At 47.6% G+C, this 23,065-nt stretch overlaps 1 long non-coding RNA gene across 4 annotated transcripts; it reads right to left on the minus strand.

Annotated features, from left to right (window-relative positions):
- Positions 1 to 94: 94 nt before the first annotated feature.
- LOC143682260 (uncharacterized) lies at positions 95 to 7,910 on the minus strand. Of its 4 annotated transcripts, XR_013175050.1 has the most exons (5): positions 7,610 to 7,721; positions 6,683 to 6,920; positions 5,340 to 5,478; positions 1,936 to 2,175; positions 95 to 1,095 (listed from the first exon to the last, which is right to left on the minus strand). It is a non-coding gene; the product is annotated as an uncharacterized LOC143682260 (long non-coding RNA). The 4 variants fall into 4 exon arrangements; XR_013175052.1 differs by having other exon boundaries at positions 95 to 2,175; positions 7,706 to 7,910; XR_013175051.1 differs by lacking the exon at positions 5,340 to 5,478 and adding an exon at positions 4,748 to 5,269 and having other exon boundaries at positions 95 to 2,175.
- Positions 7,911 to 23,065: the final 15,155 nt, after the last annotated feature.

The raw sequence follows: 23,065 nt of genomic DNA on the forward strand, positions 1-23,065 counted from the left end.
CTGGAGCAGCTAGAAGGAAAAACATAAGAGGATTGCATGGTAGCCCATGACAAACTCTGGAATCAATCCTATAACCACTTTTTGAAGAGTGCTTTGAAAACAATTGCTTTTTTATTTCTTTGCTTTGTATAGCTTTTTTTACATACAATTTAAAAAGTTAAAAAGAAAAAAAAAGCAAGCCACAGGTGGTGTGACAGTGGTCCAGTGGCAGAGTTCTCGCCTGCTATGCTGGAGGTCCGGATTCGATTCCTGGTGCCTGCCCAGGCAGAAAACAAAAAACAAAAAACCCAGCTATGTTCTGGAGATGCCTGTGCCATCTGGTCTCACAGCAGGAAAATCAGGGTGCACTGGCACCTCCACTGCACCCGTGTTCCCTTCAGGGCCACCAACTCACTCTGGGGACGCCACCACAGTTCTTTCCTTCTGAGGTCCAAGACCTATGTGCCAGCTGTGCTGGGAGGGGAGGGGTATATTAGCCAGGGGAAGCAGAACTGATGTGTGTGTGTGTGTGTGTGTGTGTGTGTGTGTGTGTGTGTGTGTGTGTGTGTGTATGAGATTTATTATAGGAACTGGCCCACACAACCATGGGGATTGGAAAATCCGAATTCCATAGGGCAGGCGCCAATTGCGAATTCAATGGTGACGTTGAATTTCCCGGGAGAAGCTACCTGAAGTACAGCTAGAACTTCTCCCTCCCGACTGCTGAAATCCTTAGTTCTCCTTTAAAGCCTCCAACTGATCGGCTGGAGAGAGTCTTCTCATGGCCAAAGGCGGTCCCCTCAGTTGACTGTAGATTAAGTCAGCCAGAGATTAATCAGCAACCGACTGGCTAATGATTAAATAGATGAAATACCGCCATGGTAACAGTCAGGCAGGTGCTTGCTGGACTGGACAATTGGACACCATGACCTGGCCAAGCCAACACATGAACTTAAGCATTACAGGAAGGGGGTCCAAACTCGGCCATCTCCCTCCCTTTTGGTCTCAGGCATCAAAGGTGGGGTGGAGGGCTGGATGGCACATAAAGCAGCTTCCTCAGGCCACTGGCAGCAAGCGAGGCCCAAGAAACATGGAGCTTTCCATCTTCTCGTGTTGCTGCCAAAAGGATAGAAATAAACTTTTTAGGATTTATGAAAAATATAATTCAAGTTGTTTTCAAAGTGTTGTTTGAAGGCCCATGATGTGAAGGCTCTGTGGTCTAGAGGGCACAAAGCAGCTGATTTGGAGGAAAAGGCACTGGGAAGGATGGAGGGTAGTCAGAGAAGGACACACAGAGATAGAGAGACAGAGAGATGGATCGTCGAGGAAAGAGAAATGGAGAATGGAAGAAATGCATAAAGAAGAAAGACAGTGAAATAGCGAAAGAGAAGCTGATAGAAAAGGGGAGCGCAAAAGACAATGAAAGCCACACAGAGAGAAGTGGCAGAGAATCGCAGAATTCTGAGATGAGATTGTCCAGCAGTCCCAAACTGGTCAAGCTGTCTTGTCCTGGCCCAACAACTCTGTGACAGCCCTCCTGGCTCCTGGTCCAATGCCCATGTAGGAATCTGGAAGAACTGTTTCAGAGCTTCAGTGGTTTCTTGGCTCCTGGGATCAGAGGCAGATGAAGGCTTTGGACTTGCTGGGTGACTCACTGGTGGCTGGATGGTTGACCCAACATGAAAAGGAGTCATCAACTGCCTAGTGCCTGGGAAATCCACACACCTGCTGAAAGGCACCATTGGGGAACCATGGCTGGGTGTCAAAAGACTGCCACCCCCTCTCCATGGGGAGACCTCTTGCAAGCTACTGTTCCTCTTTCAACCTGCTGGTGAGAGTCCTTATCAGGAGGTTACCATGAAGGATAGAAGAGTCACTAAGGGATGCAAAGAGCTTCCAATTGCAAGGTGGGACCAGCTAGGCACCTTGGACATGGGAGACGTCCCATGCACGTACCTGCTCTGTGCCAGGTGCCAGCTCAGCTCCCCTTTTAGAAGACTCAATAACCTTATGAGGAGGTAGCACTATCGTCCCCTTTCCCCAGAAGGGCACGGAGGTTTATGAGGATTAAGTCACTTGTGCTTTGTCACACAAGGTGGAAGTCAGAATCTGTGCTCTTCAGTCTCTGCTTGAATCCCTGGACTGTTACTCTTCTCAGCCAAGCTCATGTTGGAAGTCCTTGTTTTAGTCTGCAAGCTGCCAGAATGTAATTTACCAGAAATGGATTAGTTTTAAAAAGGGGAATTTATTAAGTTGCAAGTTTATATGTTCTAAGGCTGTGAAATGTCTGAACTAAAGCAAGAGTATAGAAATGTGCAATCTAAGGCATTCAAGGAAAGATAAGCTGGTTCAAGAAGGCTGATGACGTTCAGGGTTTCCCTCTCAACTGTAAAGGCACATAGTGAACATGGCGACACCTGCTAGCGTTCTCTCCAGGCTTCTTATTTCATGAAGATCCCATTTGGGTGCTTTCCTTCTTCATTCCAAAGGTCTCTGGCTGCATGGGCTCTAAAGCTTTTTCCAAAATGGTTCCCTCTTAAAAGGTTCTAATAAGCAAGCCCTCACTGAATGGGTAGAGACCCATCTCCATGGAAACCATCTAATCAAAAGTTACCACCCACAACTGGGTGGGTCACATTTCCATAGAAACAAGCAAAAAGGTCCTACCCAGCAATATTGAATTAGAAATAAAGGACACGGCTTTTCTGAGGTGCACAAGATTCAAAGTGGCACAATCCTCTTCTCTGTTCCCTGGGCAGCCCAGGCAGGTGACATTCTCAGCAGAGAGAATGGCCTGGCCTGGAAGCAGCCCCACCCACCCACCCACTCAGACCACCCGAACCGGCTACAGAGGTCTCCCAGGCCATGCCTGGGTTCCAGTACTTTCTAACCTTGTCTCTTAATTTCCCCACCCCATTCTTCTCTGCGCTCAGGTTCTCAACAATAAGGCAATCACAGCTCTATCTAATGAGCGCTCACTAGATATAAAACTATCCAGGCCCCACCTCAGCCCTGCAAAAGCTTCTTATCCCTCACTTTACAGAAGTAACTGAGGTTCAAAGAAGTCAGGAACCTGGGCAAGGTCACGCAGCTTGTTAGAGAGGAAGCTGAGATCTGCCTGCAGGTCTGTCTGACTCCAGAGCTTGGCTGTCCCACCCCTAGCCAGGGAGATCCTGGGGGAAGGGTTGCTGGCTGGACAGAGTGTCCCTGGACATTTCCACTTTTCCAGAGCAAGATCCTAAAGTTCAGAGGAGGAAGGAAAATGATTCCTGGGAAGAAGGGCTCTGATTCAGGGGCATCCCCAGTTTACAAAAGAGGAAGTTTAATCATTCAAAAAAAATGTTTATTGGGCACCTGCTCTTTCCCAGGCCCTTGCTAGCAGAGTCCGAGGAACTTACTTTCAGGTGGGGGACAGACATTCAATAAACCACCCTGGAGCAGGAAGGGCCTTGGAGGAGCAAGTGCAAAGAGCTGCAAGGAGCTTGAGCAGGGGTAGGAATGGGGGTCTGGTCTAACCTGGGTAGGTGAGGAGAGACTTCTTGGCCAGACGTCCTCAGAGAGTTTGCAGCCATGATAAAGGCTGTTTTGGTGCCCCCCTGCCCAGATCCCCTTGACCAGCCATTCCCCCAGCTGCTGTAAGTATTGACAGTGAATAGTGCACAGCTACTACCCCCCTTCTCCAGAGAATCATCTTGACCAACCTGAACTGCCTTCCCCGGGAAATTATACCACCTCCCCACCAGCAGCCCCCCAAAATGACTGGGGCTAATACAGACTGGCAAGGGGCGCCTCTGGGTGCAGGCAGGACACTGTGGGGCACTTGATGCTGTAGCACCCCCCAGTGGATCAGGGGTACCAGGTCTTCGCCCAAGACCCACCCTTGCAGCTTTCCTTACCCTTTTCCTTCCTTCTCCTGCTTTGCTCCTTTCTCTGTTTCTCCAGAGCACCTACCCCCAACCCCCACCCCACCCCCACCCCCAATAAACACGTGTACACAAACCCCTGCCTCAGGCTCTGCTTCTAAGATTTCTGAGAGGGCAGCAAAGCCAGAACTAGGATGGACTTTCCTGACCACCTCCCTTCTCCCTCCAGATCTCTGGAGATGAGGCAGCTGAGCTATGGTCAAGGAGGGTTATGGGGAGCCAGTCAGAGAGGGTGGGAAATGAGGTGGTGATTTGTTTCCCTGGGGGCTCCTCCAGAAGGTGAGCTTTTGTCCTCAAGCTCCTGACCCCCAAATCTACCTCTGCCTCTGGGCTGAATCTCCCAGGCAGAAAAGAAGAACCTACTGCTACTGGAGGGTACAGCCCTGGCAGACCCCTCCCTCACATGGGGTCAAGAGGACAAACTGAAGTGCACTTATACTATGTCTAAGTCCTTCAAGTTATAAACTGAGCTGGACTGGCAAAGTGTTAAATAAAACGTGCTCTGGCATCTGAGATTGACAAAAGCACATCTCCCTAAGAACCTGGGAGGCCCAGTTGGACCACAGAATTCTCAAATTTTCCAGAGTTCTGTCCCCAAATGCGGTGGCTTAGGGACAGCTGGCACCCAGGCTCCAGCCCACCCCCCTGATTTCCCACCCAGGGCTCTGTCTTCACCCATGTGTGGACATGCTCAGCCCACAGGTACAGACCTCATCCACACCCTCTCAGGCAAACAGCCACCTCTTGGCCACCCCCCAGACCCAGGTCTGAGTGCCTGGTGGCAGATTCAGCGAAGGGGCTGGGGAAGAGGACCAAGCAGAGCGTGAAAGCAATCTGGGACCCACCTGGGCAGGAGAGTCTTGGTTTCTGGGCGCCCTGAAAGTGGATGGACCTAGGATGGAGGGAACACGGCCTCGGCGCTGCAAAATTCCTGTCCTAAGGGAAGGGCATGGTTGGAAGAAAGCCGGAGCAGAGGCCTCTAAAGTACAGGGCCCCACCTGCCCAGGGCTGAGGGTGGCACTGCCCCCCGCATGGCTGGACCCCCTGTGGGTGCCCCCTCCAGAGGCCCTCACAGCCCGTAGCCCTCGCTGAGGGGGCTTTCTGATATTTCCAGCTCATCTATTCTCTGAGGCTCCAGCCACACTCAATTCCCACCATCCCAGGAGTTTCCACTAGGCGCAAATTCTACAAGAAACCCAATCTGCTGTGTGCAGAATTATGGGCTGCTTTTGGCTCCAGCTTTGCCCTCACCTTGTATGCAAATACAGACATCCACACAGAGCAGAGCCGGTTTTGTAAGAGCACCAGGGTGTTTGGGTTATGCCGGGGAAACTGACCTCTCATTTTTCCCTCTCAGGATCTGGAAACTTCCCAGCACCAAGGAGGAAAAAAAAAAAAAAAAAAAGCATTCAGGAGCAGATTTAGAGGGAAACCCACCTTCCCTTCTCCAGTTTCCCTTAGAGATGCAACTCGTCTGGCACTGCTGAGAAGTTCTCTCTGCTTCCCTTCCAGACCAGAGAACACTTGGTGGTGCTGAGGTGGTCCCCGAATGCACCTGAGTCTCCTCAGGGTACCCCTAGAATGGAATGCAAACCAGTGCATGCCGATGCTTCTGCCTCCCATCGTCTTTCCCTATCTGTTTGTCTGTCTCTGTCTTTCTGTCTGCCTGTCTATTGTTCCAGGTTTGTGTGCATGCATTGTGGGGATGAAGCTCAGCTTTCATGAGATCACCCAAATACCCATGACCTCAAAAGGGTTTTGAAGTCCTGCGTAAGAGGTTAAAGATTCTCAAGGGCAAGGGCAGCCCCCGTCCACCAGGCTGTGTCTAGGGATGTACCTGGCAACATTGATGCTAAAAGCCCAACAACTGAAACAATCCAAATATCCATCAATAGCAGAACATGGCAAATTCATAAGATGGAATACTATACAGGCAGTGAAAATGAATCAACTAAGCCTCATACAAAAACATGGGTGAATTTCAAAAACCCAACATCAGGAAAAGAAGCAAGACACAAGAGGGCTACTGGAAAAACAAGTCCCAAGAGACAAGAACAATTGCTGGCCCATTTTAAATCCTAGGAACCCAGAGAGCCTGGGTTGTTTCAATCTTCTAAACTCTTAAGGGTTAAACTGTTTAAACTGTTCTGCTAGCAGTGACCTGGGAATGATCCCAAGAGTTTCTAAAAGGGGACTTGCCCCCTTTACCAGGTGCAGGAGGGAGGGGTAGAGAACAGAACTGAATGGGGCAGTGGGCCCTGTGCGTAGGGCAGTGCAGATGGAATAAAGAGGCACTAGAGCTTGGAAAATAATTATTTTCCAGCCTATATTATGGTCCCTGGGAGATCATTAAGGTTTGTAACTCGATTCTGACCACTCCAAAAAGGATATTTAAAGATTTGGCTCTATCGTCATTACACTCTTCCTTTTAAAACTAATTAAAAAAGAAAAAGAAAAACCTCACAACCCCCACCCCCAAATCCTTTTAAAAACCCACATTTGACGATCCGGGAAGCATTACAGATCACAGCTTGGCCAGTGAGATTACCCTACTGATCCTTTGAAGTAAAAATGTGCTTTAAACCTTTCCAAATATACCAAACAGCTCTGTATATATTTCCTTCTGTTTTTCCTCCTCGTTAAATTCCTCAGACACAGGAGCCAAAGGAAGCCTACTGCAGAACCAAATTATCTGTGTTCCACATGTTTAGTTTTTAATAAAATAAAATAAATAAAATGAAACCCAAAGGGTGCAAGCCTTCTGACCAGGCTTTCATTACCTGCTGCAGTCACACCGGGGAGGGATGGGTGATGAGGGGGTGGACCACTTTCTCTGACCCCAGCTGCCCAGGGAAGGCTCTTATCTTGTCCCCCAACCCTGGCCACTCTGGAATTCTCGTCCTCTGCATGTCCCCTGCAGCGAGGGTTGTGGGTTCACTGGCACCAGGCGAGCTCAGGCCAAGAAGTAACTCAGTCCAGAAGCGACCCAGTTCAGGATTCAAAAATGGATTTCCATCACTGAAATGACACACAAAAGGAGTCAAATAAAATGATTAAGTGTTGGGTGTCAAAGTGAATCAGGCTGTGTTGGAAGAAAGCCAGAGCAGAGGCCTCTAAAGTACAGGGCCCCACCTGCCCAGGACTGAGGGTGGCACTGCCCCCCCCCCCATGGCTGGATCCTCTGTGGGTGCCCCCTTCAGAGGCCCTCACTGTCCATAACCCTCACTGAGGGGGCTTTCTGATATTTCCAGCTTATCTATTCTCTGAGGCTCTAGCCACACTAATTCCCACCATCCCAGGAGTTTCCACTGGGTGCAAATTCTACAAGAAACCCAATCTGCTGTGTGCAGAATTATGGGCTGCTTTTGGCTCCAGCCTTGCCCTCACCCTGTATGCAAATACAGACATCCACGTAGAGCAGAGCTCTAGGTGGCTATATCTCTGTCAGTGCAAACTTTAAAAATCCTATTGGATTTTGAACCACATGAATATATTACTTATGCAAAAAACGTTCTTCAATTTAAACATTGCAAAAAGGGCTTGCTTGCAACCTAGGTCATTGCATTTGCTAGCCCAGGCCCCTCAGTTCCACCATTTGTAAACTCATTAAATATTTACTAGGCATCTATTATAAGCTATTCAGTGTGCAAGAGCTAGGGAAAGACCAGCCGTCTTGGTGCAGACGAGCCCTGCCTCGGAGAGCTAACCAATTCAGAGGTGGAGACAGAGTGTCTTCGAGTCCCTCCGGCTATGACAAAAAGCACACTGTGGGCCGGTTTAACAACAATAATTGATCCGCTCACAGTTTCCGAGGCTAGAAGTCCGGCTTCCGGTGGTATTCCCCTACAGGGTCGTGTCCTCTCCTTTCACTTCCGGTTCCGCTCACTTCCAGTTCCACTCACTTCCGGTTTCTGGCCCCTCCCCCACGGCTTTCTCTCACTTTGAATTTCTTCGTCTAATAACGGATTCCAGGGATCGAGATTACGGCCCACCCTTCTTCAGTTAGGCCACATTTTAACTAAAAATAATTCACGGAGAGATCCTATTTTCATGGATTCACGTCCACAGAAATGGGCTCAAAGACATACTGAGTTGGGGTACACAACTCAGTCCCCCACAGCATATTAATATATGCATCTGTACACACGTATATAATGCAGAAGATTTATATAATAAATATGGACCCATATAAGATATGTGTGTACATATATAAGATGATTTTAGAGATCAGTAAGCACCGTGTGGAAAACAAAGGAAATGTGAAATAGAATTATGGAGAGTGATGATGTTATTTAGATCAAATGGAAACAGGGAAGGTCTCATCACAGAAGAGATTTATTTAAAGACAGTTTTATTGAGATGTGATTTATGTCCAGTAAAATTCCACCCTTTATCACTACAGAGTTCAATGAGTTTTGGCACATTTGGGGAACCATTACCACCAAGAAGACAGAGGACATTTCCCTCACCCCAAAAGTACCTTTCAGTCTCTCTGCAGTCAGTCCCTCGGCAACCACTGATGTTTTCTGTTCCATCATTCTGCTTTTTCCAGAAGGCGCTGTCAATGGAATCATGCAGTATACAGCCTTTGTGCCTGGCCGTTTTCACTCTGAGCAGAGCTGTTGAGATTCATCCACGCTGTCACCCTTATCAGTGGTCGGTTCCTTTTTATTGCTGTGTAGCACTCCATAGTATGGATGTACCATACAGTTTGTCCATCACCAGTTGATGGAACCTTGGGTTGTTTCCAGATCGGAGCTATTATGGACAGAGCTGCTATGAACATTCAAGTACAGGTCTTTGTGTGAACTAGTTTTTCATTTCTCCTGGGTAAACACTTAGGGATAGAATTGCCAGGTCACATGGTAACTCTATGTTGAATTTAATGAGAAACTGCCAAACTGCTTTTCCTACGTGGCTGTGCCATTTGCTTTCCTACCGCCAATGCATGAACATTCTGGTTGTTCACCTTCTCTCATCAATATTTGGCATTGTCAGTCTTTTAAATTTTTGCTGCATTAGCGTGTGGATAATGCATTGCCTGATGACTCATAACTCCCTGCATCTTTTCAGGTGCCCATTGCCCACTTGCACATAAAGACTGAGTCAAGAGTCAAGTGATGATGGTGAAGCTTCCATGGAAAGAGGGGCGAGGCCACTCCGGGCAGTGGGAACAGCAAAGACAGAGGCTCTGCGGTGCAAGGAGCTAAGGATGACAGAGGAAGGCAAAGGCAGGTGTATCAGGGTGAGGGAGAATGGTTTGCCAGGGAATGGCAGGCAGGACCCAGACACAGGGCTCTAGAGGGCACGGGCTGGAGTTTGGACGTGTAAAGTGAAAAAAAAAAGTCCTTCAAAAAGTCCTACCATTGCTACATAACAAACCACCCCCAAACAGCACAGCTTTAAGTAACCATTGTACTGGGCTCATGAAGTCTAAGGATTGGAAATAGACTGGCTTGTCTCTGCTCCCCAGTGTCGGGGATCTCCAATGGCTGGAGGCTTCTTTACTCATATGCCTGGTGCCTGGATTGGGGTCACAGGAAGGCTGGGCTCAGCTGGGTCTGTTAACGGGGCACTTGCACTTGACCACACAGCAACCACTCTCATGGTCCAGCCTTGGAAGTCACCCAGCATCATTTCTGCCCCCACTGTATTGATAGAAGCAGTCAGGAGCCTGTCCAGATTCAAGAGCAAGAAAATTGACTCTTGATCGGGAGCGGCAAGGTCATGCTGCAGAAGATGTAGCATGGAAGATACTGTTGTGGCCGTCTTTAGAAAACTGAATCTGGTAGTGATACAGCTTGTTCTGCTGAACAAATGTTTCTGAGAGGTGATGAATAAGCATATGGATGAATAAGACCCAGTCCTTGAACGTGAGGAATTCCCCAGGCAAATGGGGGAGATGAATATGTAAATAAAAACCATACTTGTCCATACTTCTACAGCACGTCTCACATTAGGCTATAAAGTCCCCAGGAAGCAATCCATATTGCCTGGGAGGTGAATGGGGGAAGTGAGAGGTAAGAGGGCTTCAGCAAAGAGGTAAATTCTGGCTTGGGTTCCTGGGGTTGTGCAGGAGTTTAGCAGGTAAACAAGAGTAGAGGGAGCTTTAGAGAGCAGAGCATGATCAAATAGAGTAGGTCTAGGCAGGAGAGGAGGTCAAACATGAGGCTGGAAAGGTAAACTGAGCCCAAGAAGGAAGAGATTTCAAATGGAGGCTAGGGAATTTGACTCAATCATACAAGTAAGAGGAGACCTTTGGAGGGTTAAATGCTGTGATCAGATGCACGTTGTGGAAAGAACACTTTGGTGTAGGGGGAGTGCTAGATGGAGGATGGATTAGCAAAGGATACACTAAAAGCCCAGAAGCCGGTAGGAAAGTGTGGGTAGCAGTCTAAGTGAGAAGCGATGACATGAAAATTGAGAATGAGGCCAGAGCCAAGAATGCTTGGTAGTGGGTTCCACAGGGTTCTCTGGGGGGGGGGGGGGGGGACTAAGGGGAAGGCAAAATCTCCTCCCCTGGGTAACTGAGTACCTGGGCAATTCTCAACCCTGCTGTTCCCTTGAATCATCTGGGGGAGCCTTAACAAAGTGGAAATTCTTGAGCTACAGACCAAGTCAGTTGAATCAAAATCTCTGGGGTAGAGACCAGGCATTTGTATTATTTTTAAAGCTCCCCAGTGGATTCTCACGTGCACCTGGGGTTGGAGAACTACTGGGATGAATGATGCATTTCAAAAGACACAGGGAATTTAGAGGGAGCTGGATTGGGGAGGGCAAGGTAAGAGATCATGATTTTCATTTTGGCTTCTCTCACAGCAGTGCCTTAAAGGCGAGGTATTGGGCTTGAAAGCCACAGACAGTCATCAGCCAGGCGCACGGCTGCGGGGCCAGCTCTTATCAGCCCCATTTTGCAAAGGAGGAAACTGAGGCTCAGAAAGAGCAAGTCATTAGCTCAGGGTTCGACGGGGAGGAAGTAAGACAAGCGTAGGCAGCTTCATCTGGGAGGCGGGGTGCAGCGTCCCCGTGCACACGGCGTCCCGAGCACCCCCGCATGTTGGGATGACATGAATGGACCGATGTCATGATCACTGCAGCATAATTAGCACCATCAAAATCACGGCTGGCTTTAGCCCACTCCTGCACCGCCGCCCTGACAAAGAGTGACAACACTCCTTTCGTGTCATCACGATTCCCACCACAAACCCGCATCACCAGCCCCATTGCCTTTTCCTTCACACGGTCCTCCAGGCCCAAAGGCTTCGGAGACTCTAACAGAGCCTCCACGGCGTATCATAAAACAAAACCAAATGCTATTCCCCGCCCCCACCCTTTCCCTGAGTATCTGTCAAAGCCAGCAGAGAAATAAAAACCAGAATCTCCAAACAATACACTTCCCCACAGATAATAAATAAAATCTCCAAAGAGTGGGGGGGGGGGGGGGAGAGCAAGAGCCCCTCAAGGGCTGGGGGTGGGGTGCAGGCTTGGGTGTGCCGATACACGTTGAACACTGGGCAAAAGAGCTGCCAGAAGCCCAGGGTACGGAACCCACTATGATAAAAAATGGACATCCACGTTTTGCAGAGGCCATGTGCTTTGAGTGTGCAGATGGCGGCGGGGAACGGGGTCCTCCCCAGTCCCCCACCCCCACCCCGGAATCTTTTGCACACAAATAAATACACATGTTGCCTTACGCGGAGCAGATGCTTAAAAGGTCTTATGCAATGAATCAAAGTTTCAATATTCATTTGTGAATTTTCCAAATACGTTATGTTTATGAGCCGTTGCTTCTCCCCTCTCGCATCTGTGGAACCAGCAGGGACTGTTCTCCTAAACCTTTCTGAATTCTTTGCCCGCATGTGGTGAAGCGTCCAGGCATTGCACGTGGAGAAAAGTTCAAGAAAGTAACGCACGGCCCAGAGTGACACATAGCAGACACCTCTGCATCATGTTGGAGGTGAGGCGGAGAGCATAGAGTGTCAACTTTTAGGTGATATTGCTTAAGTGTTTTCAGCGGGTGACAGTTTTCTAATGAGCGTGAATTGACTTTCATCATTTAAAGAAATTATTTTCTAATGAGCCCTCATGGTTTTTATGAGATCAATAAAGTCGTCGTAGAAAATTCAGAAGACTAGAAAATGTTTTGAAGCATGCTGCCGAGACATCAAAATAATGTGAGAGAGGACATGAGCTGGCCGTTCGCCATGGTGACTGATCAGATATTTATATTTCCCCCGTTCCCTGGCCCTTGCACAATCATGATTTTTCATGGCTCTAACCAGAGAGTAGGCGGCCGCTAAGAAGTAGGCCTTCAGATGCTGTATACACGCTCTGTTGCGCCTCTCATCTGATGGAGCCATATGTCCAGATGTACAGTTCTGCCCACAGTCCTGTGTACGAGTCCCGGGTGCCCCGCTCTGGCCCCTGTCTGGCGTGCCCTTTCTATGGGTGGAGTCGTCTCCTAGGCCAAGGGCCCATGCCCACCAGGGACCCCTCCCTGTTTCTTCTGGACCATGATGTGTGTACCATGAGCCCCAGAAATCCTGCTCAGTTGGTCCTGACCCATTTCCCCATTTGTTCTCTGGCGCTGGGTCCATCCTCTTGTGGCAGCTGACCTTGCCATAGGGCACACCTCAGGCTAGAGGGTTGACCAAGAGGTGGCTGTTTGTAGAAAGCAGCAACAGATTTTAGGCACAAAGGTTGAGTTGTCCATGGTGGGAGGCATCTGTAGGGGAGGAGCTTGGGGTGCAAAGAGACAGGGTTGGGGCCAACTCTGCCCAGATTGTTATGTTTCCACAAAAGTCTACTGAGGACTCCAAGAATTCTCAGTGGGAACCAGGTCTTCCACTGAGGCCTTTCTGGAGGTCTCTTTATCAAGGTGGGAGGATCGAATACATTTTATCTAACAGTTTGTTGGCTTGCTTTAGAGCTTTTAGATATATGGACATAGTGGGCCCCATTTGTTCTCTGGACCTGAGCTTGGAAAATGTTAAGGGCGGGTCTCCAGAAACCAGCCCAATGCATATAAATCCATGCATGTCACAGACTTATAGCTATTAATTTGGCCATTGCATTATGCATATGTCTCATCCCCTTTATTAAACTTTGAGTCCCTGGAGTGCAGGCATAGGGTTTCTCTGTCTTGGTTTCCCAGGGCTCAGGGCCTTCCCCACAGTGGCATGATCTGAAGAAGAAAACGGATAGATAGACAGACAGAAAGGCAGACAGAGCAGGCAGGTAAACAAACATATAGATAGAGTAGACGATAGAGAGATGATAGTAAATGATTGAGATTAGAAGGATAGATAGATTAGATAAATGATTGATTATGGATTGATGATTTATATAGATAGATAAATTGACAGGTAAATGATATAGGCAATGGATGGACAGATGTTAGATTGATGTAAGAACCAATCATAGACCTGGACAAAAAGGGTCTTTTCTTGAGTTCCAGGCATTAGAAGGCCCCATTCTAGTCCTGCTCCCTTGGATTGAGAGTCCACTGGACCAATGGCTGGTCCATCTGAGTCCACCTCCCTCTGCTGGACCGCAAGCCGACAACTGCTGCGTGCCATGTCCATGCAGGCGCGAGGCTGCCCGTGCGTACGTGTACAGGTAAGTATCTCGCGTGTGCTATGAAATCTTTGAAATGCAAATGCTAATGAAATGAAAATCTCCGGAAACATCACCACTGCCCCTCTCATGGGCCTCCTCCTCTGGTTTGGGAATGAGGCTGGCTTTTATTTTCCAGTGAAGAAGGGACTGTACTTGGTCATTTTCTGAACCGGGTTCTTTTGAGTGACGTACCCCCAGGACTTGGCTCAGCAACGTGTTTGTGTGTTTGTGTGCTGGGATGGGGGACTGGGAAGAAGTAGCCATTTTGAGTAGGCTTCAAAAAATGCTTTTTTGCCCTGTGACTCTCAAGGCGTGCACGCCTCTCTGCAAGTGGGTTTGCACGGTCACTGTGAAAGTTGCCAGGCGAGATCTTGGAGTTTTAGCCATTACGAGGTCTGAGCTGCACGTCTCCAGATCTGTAGTGCTAGCTGTCTCCCGGACATCTCCATGTGCTCGACCGGCAGCTGCCTTGAACTCAACCTGTTCCAAATAGAATTTATTTCCCCCCCTCCTAACTTGGATTTCTCCTGGGTCCCTCATCTCAGCAGATGGCTGTTCTGTTCACCTCATCTCTCAGCCCGGAGCTGGATTCTATTCCAGTCTCTTCCCTCTGGATCACACCAGTAACAGCAGAAATCAGAGACTGCCCTTTGACCAAGCACCTACTGTGTGCCAGGTACATCGCTAAGTACGTCACATACAGAGCGTCACTTATCCTCCATATACACCCCACTATACAAAGGAAACTCTGGCTCAGAGAGGTGACACGGCTTTCCAGAGATCCACTCCAACAAAACTCAGACTCCAACCTAATTTGTCAGACCTTTTGCTTCTCTCTTCCCCACTAAGCCTCCCCTAGCAAAGTTTCTTCGGAGGCACCCAGTAGGTGTTCATAAAATGTGCTGCATTGAACCAAAGTGACCTTCCACAGAGCCTTCTGAACTGGGTCTCCACCCCCTCCGGTTGGAAACTGTTGCTGACACGAGGTCCTACTTGGAGAGGAAGGGGACAGGGCCAAGAGTGGGGAGAGAATGGATGGGGAGACTTCAAAGGGAAGGAAACCGATTACTGCAAATTCTGTTTATAGAATCAGTGAGTGATGGTGAGGGGGAAACGCCGAAACGCAAATGGAGGTAGGGGCCTGACCAGTTCACGAATCCATCACTGACCCTTTTTCATCTGTTGCCCAAATTATGAGTCCCCATACCTTTGAAAGTCTCCTCATCTCCTAAGCTGGGAGACAGCCAGTACCCTATCCCCCCACCCCAGGCAGCATGATCATCGCATGGCTTGAAGGTCACTGAGTCTTCCCTTCAGAGTTCTGACAAGGGTCGTGCTCAGGCATCATCAGAAACAGTACCAACGAGCACTTATGTAGCACTTACTGTATGACTGGCACTGTCTGAAGTTCTTTAGAAATTTTTTTTAAATCCTCATGACATCCTTATGAAGGAGTTACTGTAATAGTCCCATTTCACAGGTGAAGAAACCAAGGCACAGAGAGATGAGTTTGCCTATGGCCATAAAGGTAGGAAGGGGTAGAGTTGGAATTTTTAACCCAGGAGTGAGGGTCCAGAACAGACCTTCTGAACCCCCACACTATACGCCTATCCTGAAGTAGGCTCTGGAGTCATGAGTTCGAATTCCAGCTACCCCATGCTTAACAGCTGTGGGGCTTTGGCAAGCTGCTCCCTCTCTCTGAGTCTCCATGGCTGCATCTGTGAAATAGGGACAATTACCATAACTGCCTCATGGGCTTGCCCTGATGATTCTGAGATAACCCACGCAATGCCAAGAACAACTTAGTGTCAGCTTCTGTTATTTTTTCCACGAACATTGGGAACTTTTCCAGCATCCAAAACTGCAGAAAGCATCAGAAGGGCTGGGAAAGGAAGATAGGTTTACTTGCTTTCCTGGGCCCCAGGATTGTGTAAGAATCCAAGGACATAGTGCATGAGTGCGTATTTATATTTCTATCCTGAAATGTTTCAGGCATATAAAAGTATGGAGAATAATATAATAAACACCCAGCTGAAGAAGTAAACACTTTCGGTTACAGCTGGAGCCTCCTGAGTAACTCTCTCTAATTGCACTCCATCCCTCTCCTAGGTAACTACCATCCTGATTATGGTTTCCCACTTGTGTGCATGTCTGTCACTTTCATCATGCGTGTAGGTATTAATCCTTCAGCAATACGTGGTGTTATATGACATATGTTGTTTCACACATTTTAAAACTTCATATGAATAGCATCATACTGTACATATCCTTAAGCAAATTTTTACCCAACATGACATGTTGAGATTGGTCTATGTTGATGCCTGTATTTCTGGTTGCTTATTTTTAAGCCGTGGTAGAGTGTTCCACTGAAAGAACATGCCCCAATTTATTCATCTGTTCTCCCCTAACGACTGTGCTGGTGGTTTCCTTTTCTAGGCTTTGGAATGATGAGCGATGCTGCAGTGAATCACCTGTGCCTGGCTCCCTCTGAACACATGTGAGTTTCTCTAGAGACCACAGCAGGAGTTCAATGGCTGGGCTGAAATATCCATGCATCTTAGAACCGATCAGATTTTCCAGCTGCCCCCCAACACAGTCGCCCCATTTTAGACCACCTCAAATCATATCCGTTGGTCCCATTGCGCCACGTTTTTTGCTAACCCTTGGCTTGGTCAAATGGCGCCGATGTTTTACAGAGGGGAGGCATTATCATTAGCGATACTGTTTGAATTCCAGTGGCGAAGGAGTCCTGGGTGTTAACTGAACTGGAGAGGTGATTTGAGGCCTTTCCCAAGAACAAGCCTATAAGAAGCTTCCACCTTCTCCACTCTCTGAACCAGGAGACCCATTCTCTAGGTTCCTACAGCACCTGTTACTTCCCCCACGTCAGCAGTCATGACACTAAGGAGAAATTCCCTGTTGATTTTTGTCCTGGCTCAACTGAACACCATGAAATTGGGAACTGCTCTATTCACCTTCTAGCCCCAGAGTCAAATGCCGAAACTGGCCCACAACGAGTGCTCAGTAAATGTTTGTTGAATGAATAACGGACTCAGTGTTCACTGCTGCAATATAACCTAATGCCTGACACATCGTAGAGGCACCTACATTTGGTTGAATGAATGATGGTCAAAACACCCAAATTAAATAGCAGGTAAAAGAAGTTCAGGTGCTAAGGGAAAATTTTCTATTCACTCATCCCTGAATTCAATTTTCCATAAGCATTTATTGAGTACCTACTGTGTGCCAGATCCATGGAACCCGTCTTTAAGGACCTCATGCTGTGATATATTGCAGTAAAAGACGTGAGCATGGAAAAGGGAAAACCAATCCACCAGGGGAGGGGCGGCAGCACATTTTACCAGAGGAGACAGCACTGCCCTAGGTCTGCCTTCCCCTCCCCCTCTGTCGCCCTTCCCCACTGTCCCCCTGCCATCTCCTGAGGACCCCCTCCTCTTCTCCAGACTGTCCAGATGGTCAAATTCAGCTGCCAGATCATGTCCCCTTTACCTTTAGTTTCCCTCAAATCGAAACTGCAAAGGTCAGGTGGGCCACGGTGGCTCAGCAGGCAGAGTTCTCGCCTGCCATGCCCGAGACCTGGGTTCGAGTCCGGGTCCCTGACCATTCAAAAAAAAAAGTGCAAATGTCATCATAGTTGAAGTGTCAGCTGAAGTGCTTTTGAGTTTGGTCCAGGGAGGTAGATGAAGAGGTTGGCTTCTTTCTTCAGGTATTACTCAAGAAAGAAACGACGGGAGATGGAGGCCCTTATTGACATCAAGGACAGGGGCTGGAAGTAAAGAGGAAGGAAACCTGCCGAAAGAGACAAAAGCAGGCTCCATGATTTCCTGGCCTTTGGGTCAAGGGCCCAGCATCCTGGAAACTCACACCTTGGGATCTGCCAAGCAGGTCTGCAAACACACCTCCCAGCACAGGCTCCGCCATAAACCACGCAGCCCGCACTCGCAGGCTCTCCGCAATGGCTCCTGGATCTATTGGTCCAAAGAGAAGAATTGAAAGGCAGCCATAAGCAGAGAGCAATAAATACCTCCTGGAGTTCAGGTGACATCAGCCCAGCTCCCCGTACAGTGCTCCGTGGTTTATGAAGTCCCTGCAACCCTGGGACATGTCTCCTGCGTGGAAGGCTGGGAAGTTCCAGGGTTACTTGACCTACCTCCCCGAGGGTTTGCCCTTTCATTTGGGGGACCAGACTGATTTCTCCTCTTCTCTAGAGAGTTCACCTCCCATCTTGTCTCACTTTCTCCTGGGCTTTCAAGAGAGAGGACAGTGGAATGTTGAAACTATCAAGTAAACGAGCTACCCGGGGATACAAGGGCAGTTTAGTGGTAGAATTCTCGCCTACCATGCAGGACACCTGGGTTCCATTCCCGGTCCATGCATTTCCCAAAAAACAAACAAAATTCAACAAATGGTGCTGCAATAATAGACTGCCTACATGGAAAAATAATGAAATGTGACTCCATTGCATTAAAAAAAAAAAAAAAAACAGGTACACAAGGAGAGAGAGGTGGCTGCCCCTTGATTTGGGTAAACCTAGCCTCAAAAGCAGCCTCTTTCTCAATGTTGGTTATCTCTTTGGACATTAAATACCCAGCACAAGCATATCTATTGGTTCCATTGCACATGAAATCCCCAGTGTGTGTCCGGGACCCGCTATGCACTCAAAAAAAAAAAAAAAATTATCAAGTGAATGAACCAAAGTTTTTTTTTTTTATTGAACCAAAGTTGTGATAAACTTTGCTACTGATTGAAAATATCAGCTCACTCTGAGATTTTTTTTATTTTGTTAAACCTCATGACTAATTTTCAAACACTTAAGAATATGAATACTAGCTGATACAAGTTTTCTGGAGGGAAAATTAATAACATGCTTCAAAAAGCCTAAATCCCAGGAGTCCCACAGCTAGGAATTCATCCTAAATAAATAATCAGAACTCTGAACCAATATTTAGATGCAGGATGTCCTTTGCAGGGCTATTGCTAATAGAGGGTAAATTGGAAATAGCTCAAGTGTTCAGCAATAGGGATCTGGTGGATTAGATTATGTCACCATATTTAATCTTTTAGAAAATTATCACTAGGAGTGAATGTGCATCGTCTGCCCAGTGTTGTTAGAAAGAATATGTATATGAGGGCTGCGTGCCAACAAGCTTACAGATGCTAACAGCAGGTCCCAACGCCCCCATCAGATGCTCAGAGCTGGACTTAGGGGCTGCAGCTCCAAGAGACAGCTCCCACAGCGACACCCCCACCCCCAGGTGCCCCTCGCATTCTCACTGTCACAGCTGAAGACTCACAATTTCTCAGTTGGGCTGGTCCGTGCTTCCTTCTCGGACCCTTCACCTCCTTCCTGGACCTTCTCTTGCTCAGCTCCTCCCACATATGCACAGGGGTGATTCCACGGACAAGCCTCTCAGCCCGGACTCACAGTGCTGCTGCTTCCCAGCGTGACCCTGGACCAGTACAGGCCATCTCAGGTGAGAGACAATTTCCAGTAGCAGTTAGGAGGGAACGTTCAGTTTCTTATAAACTGTGTGCTTCGGTTTCCCCGTGTGTATAATGGGGCTCTCCAGTGTGGGGCCTGTGGGGAAGAATTAATGAGCCAGTCCATGTCAGTTAGTTATATGAATAGCTAGACAGTTAATTCTCGTTCTTATTTTTTTTTTTTTTTTTTTTTGAGAGGGAGGAAGGGAAGGAAAGACAGAGAAGGAAGGAAGGATGGAAGGAAAGAAGGGAGGAAGAAAGGGAAACATCTTCAAACATTTTCTTGTTTTATTATATTTTGTTTGTTTGTTTGTTTTTTACATGGGCTGGGGCCGGGAATCGAACCGGGGTCCTCCGGCATAGCAGGCAAGCACCCTTGCCCGCTGAGCCACCGCGGCCCGCCCCTCGTTCTTATTTTTTCACCCTGCTTCTCCAATGCTTTCACAGAGACAGCCAAAGAAACGTCTCCCTCTTTGGACCGTATATGTCTCATTTTCAAGCTGCCCCACTTTCGAAGATTATTGTACCTGGTATTTAACAGACACTTTGAGATAGAAACTGGAGAAGCAACAGACGTAAGGCTTAGAAATGGATGTTGGGCAGTAATAAAATAATTCTGCTTTCTTCATCACGTCACTTATTTCTTGCTTCATCCCCAAGAGAAGTGGGTCAGAGAATGCTATTTCTATTTTGCAGATGAGGAGAGTGAAATGTCAGGCTCCGGAGCACAGGGTGAGTTAGCAGCAGGAAGTGCCTCCAGGCGATCTGATTCCTGGGCCAGCAGTGATCACCCTACACCCAGGTGACAAAATCTGCAATTTTTGAGCAAACACTGCCAGTAACAGATGTTGTCTCTTTTAATCCCTCCATCTGCCCTGCAAGTTAGATATTATTTTCCATTTTTTTTAAATGAGGAAACTGAGGTACAGGGATAAGGGACTGACCCAATGTCATACAGCTGTAAGTAATAGTCCAGAATTTGCACCCAGAAATGCTAATCCTCAGATAGAAATGGAGGGGAGCAGGGGCCTAATCTGAGCAGCCTGCCAGGCAGGGTCCAAAGCCATCCCTATTTGAACAGCCCTACCAAGTGTGGTGGGGTAGAGTACAGGTCCCTGTGATCCACTCCCGAGGTTGTATCCTGCATCCACGTCCAGGCGGCATTCTCAAGGTTGGCAAGTGTGTTTCCCCACACCTCGAACATGGGCTTGGCCGTGTACCTTGTTTTAGCCAGTGGGAAACTAGTAGATGAGATGAGATATGGGCAGAGGCTTTACATGCACCTGTGTAGCTGACCATGCCCTTTTGTACACTGTTTACTTGTCATGAAAAGAATCTGCTGAAGATAGCCACTGCCCCTGTAGTCTGGGCTCCAGAATGAGACCCATGGAGCAGATCACTTACTTTGGAGGTCACTGGTCCAGGAAGGGTAGACCTGGCTCAACCTGGAGCCTGAACTTTGCCTGAGACCAGCTGTCCCAGAGACCTGTGAGCATGAGAAAGGATGATGGCTCTTTCAAGCTACTGACTTTTGGGGTAGTTTTGTTATGCAGCATTACTATAGCAACAGCTGACTAATACATTAAAATGTCCTGTTTACCTTGAGGAAAAGGTAGCAACTTTTTTGCATAGTAAGCTTTTATTTAAATATGTATATATATATTGTTGCATGAATGTATATCTGTGTGTTCACATATGCATAATGTATGGAAGTCTATAGACCAAATATTAATGGATTACCACTGTATAAGTCATATATAACTGAACTTGGCTTTTTAACCAAAACATAGATTATGTTTTTGTAATTGCACAATGAAGATCGATTTTCTTTTTAAGACTCAACACGTCTGGTCAACGGGATCTGTCAATAAGAAGTGACTTTGTCCCAAGTGAAAATGCAAATATTTCCTTGGGAGACACTTTTCCCTCAGCAACCAGCTCTACTGTCCAGATGAGGTGAACACAGTTTCTGAAAACACTACGATGAAGGATGGGAAAAAATGAACAGAGATGATCTAGAACAGTGGTTCTCAACCAGGGGTGATTTTGTCCCCCCCCCCCCCCACAACCCCGACGATATGTGTCAGTCTTTGGAGATTTTTTTTAATTGACATATATTACATATTCATATACCATGTAATCAGCCAAAGTGTACAATCAGTTGTTCACAGTATCATCATATAGCTGTGCATTTTTCATCACAATCAACTTTTTCTTTTTTTGTGAAAAATAACATGTACACAAAAAAGGCAATAAATTTCAAAGTATATCACAATAGTCAGTTGTAGAACAGATTTCAGAGTTTGGTATGAGTTACAATTCCACAATTTTAGGTGTTTATTTCTAGTTGCTCTAAGAGACTGGCAACTAAAAGAAATATCAACATAATGATTCAGCACTCATACTCATTTGATAAACCCGACTTCTCTGTATACCTCCACCCTCACCTTCGATCTTTCTATCTCACTCTTTAGGGGTATTTGAGCTATGGCCATTCTAACTTTTTCACGGTGGAAGGTTTCAGGACTTATCTGGTTCAGGGACCATCTGGAGGTTGTAGGTTTCTGGAAAGTTACCCTAGTGCATGGAAGCTTTATAGAATCTTATATAATGCCCTAGTGTTCTTTAGGATCGGCTGGAATGGTTTTGGTTGGGGGTTGGCAAGTTATAAGTAGCAGTGACTAACTGAAGCTTGTGTAGGAGCGACTTCCAGAATAATCTCTCAATTGTATTTGCACTCTCTCAGCCACCGATATCTGATTTGGTTCACTTCTTTTGCTGCTTTTGGTCAGGATGGCATTGTTGATCCCATGGTGCCAGGGTGGGCTGATTTGGAAGGACTGTCCCCTAGAAAAGCCGTGTTTTAATCCTGACCCATCCTGTGGTTACAGCCGTTTCTTTTAAGCCCTATTCAGCACTGCAGGTTGGAAACTTGATGAGATTATCTCCACCGCAATGTGGCTCACCCTTTGATTCGAGGGAGATGGGACCCCACCTTTTCCAGGTGGGTCTTGATTAGTTCACTGGAATCCTTTAGAAGAGGAAGCATTTTGGAGAGCCACAGAGTCAAGACAGCCACAAGAACCCTGAGAGCCCATGCAGCCAGAGGCCTTTGGAGATGAAGAAGGAAATGCCCCTAGGGGAGCTTCATGAAACAAGAAGCCTGGAGAGAAAGCTAGCGGGCATTGACATGTTCACCATGTGCCTTTCCAGTTGAGAGAAAAACCCTGAACTTCATCGGCCTTCCTTAATCAAGGTATCTTTCCCTGGATGCCTTAGATTGGACATTGCTATATCCTTGCTTTAATTTGGACATTTTCACAGCCTTAGAATTGTAAACTAGCAACTTAATAAATTTCCCTTTTTAAAAGCCATTCTGTTTTGGTATACTGCTTTCCAGCAGCTAGCAAACTAGAACACAAGGCCAGGCTCATCCCTGGGGGTCATCTCCCACGGAAGACTTTCACCCCTGGATGTCATAGCAGGGAGGGCAATGATTTCACTTGCAGAGTTGGGCTTTGAGAGAGCGAGGCCACATCTGAGCAACAAAAGAGGTCCTCCAGAAGTGACTCTTAGGCATGGCTATAGGTAGGCTGAGCTTCTCTGGGGACTTTTCGTTTGTCACAGCTGGGAGGGAGGAAGCCACTGGCAGCTTGTGGGTAGAGGAAGCCAGGGAAGCTGCTGCTCATCCTACAAGACATAGGATGCCCCCGGGACAAAGAACTAATCCATTCAAATGTCAACAGGGCTGCAGTTGAGAACCGACTTTAGAGGTGTCGGTGAAGCCCTCCTTCATCCTGAGTCTGCGGTGGGCTGGACAGATTGGTGGACAGGCTTCATGGGAACCTCGATCCGTTCACTCAAGGTACACCCAGAGAGGTGCTTGTCCCCAGTAAACAAGGTACAGAGCCTGGGTCACCCTGAACTTTGGGATGGAAGAGTGAGTGAGGTATGGGTTCAGGGGGCAAGAGAGGGCTCTGAGATAAGGGGTCCTTGGCTCTGCAATGTGGGGTCCTTGGCTCTAGACAGGACCGGTGTCCACG

This window comes from Tamandua tetradactyla, chromosome 5, assembly GCF_023851605.1.
Source record: "Tamandua tetradactyla isolate mTamTet1 chromosome 5, mTamTet1.pri, whole genome shotgun sequence".
Classification (NCBI taxonomy): Eukaryota; Metazoa; Chordata; class Mammalia; order Pilosa; family Myrmecophagidae; genus Tamandua; species Tamandua tetradactyla.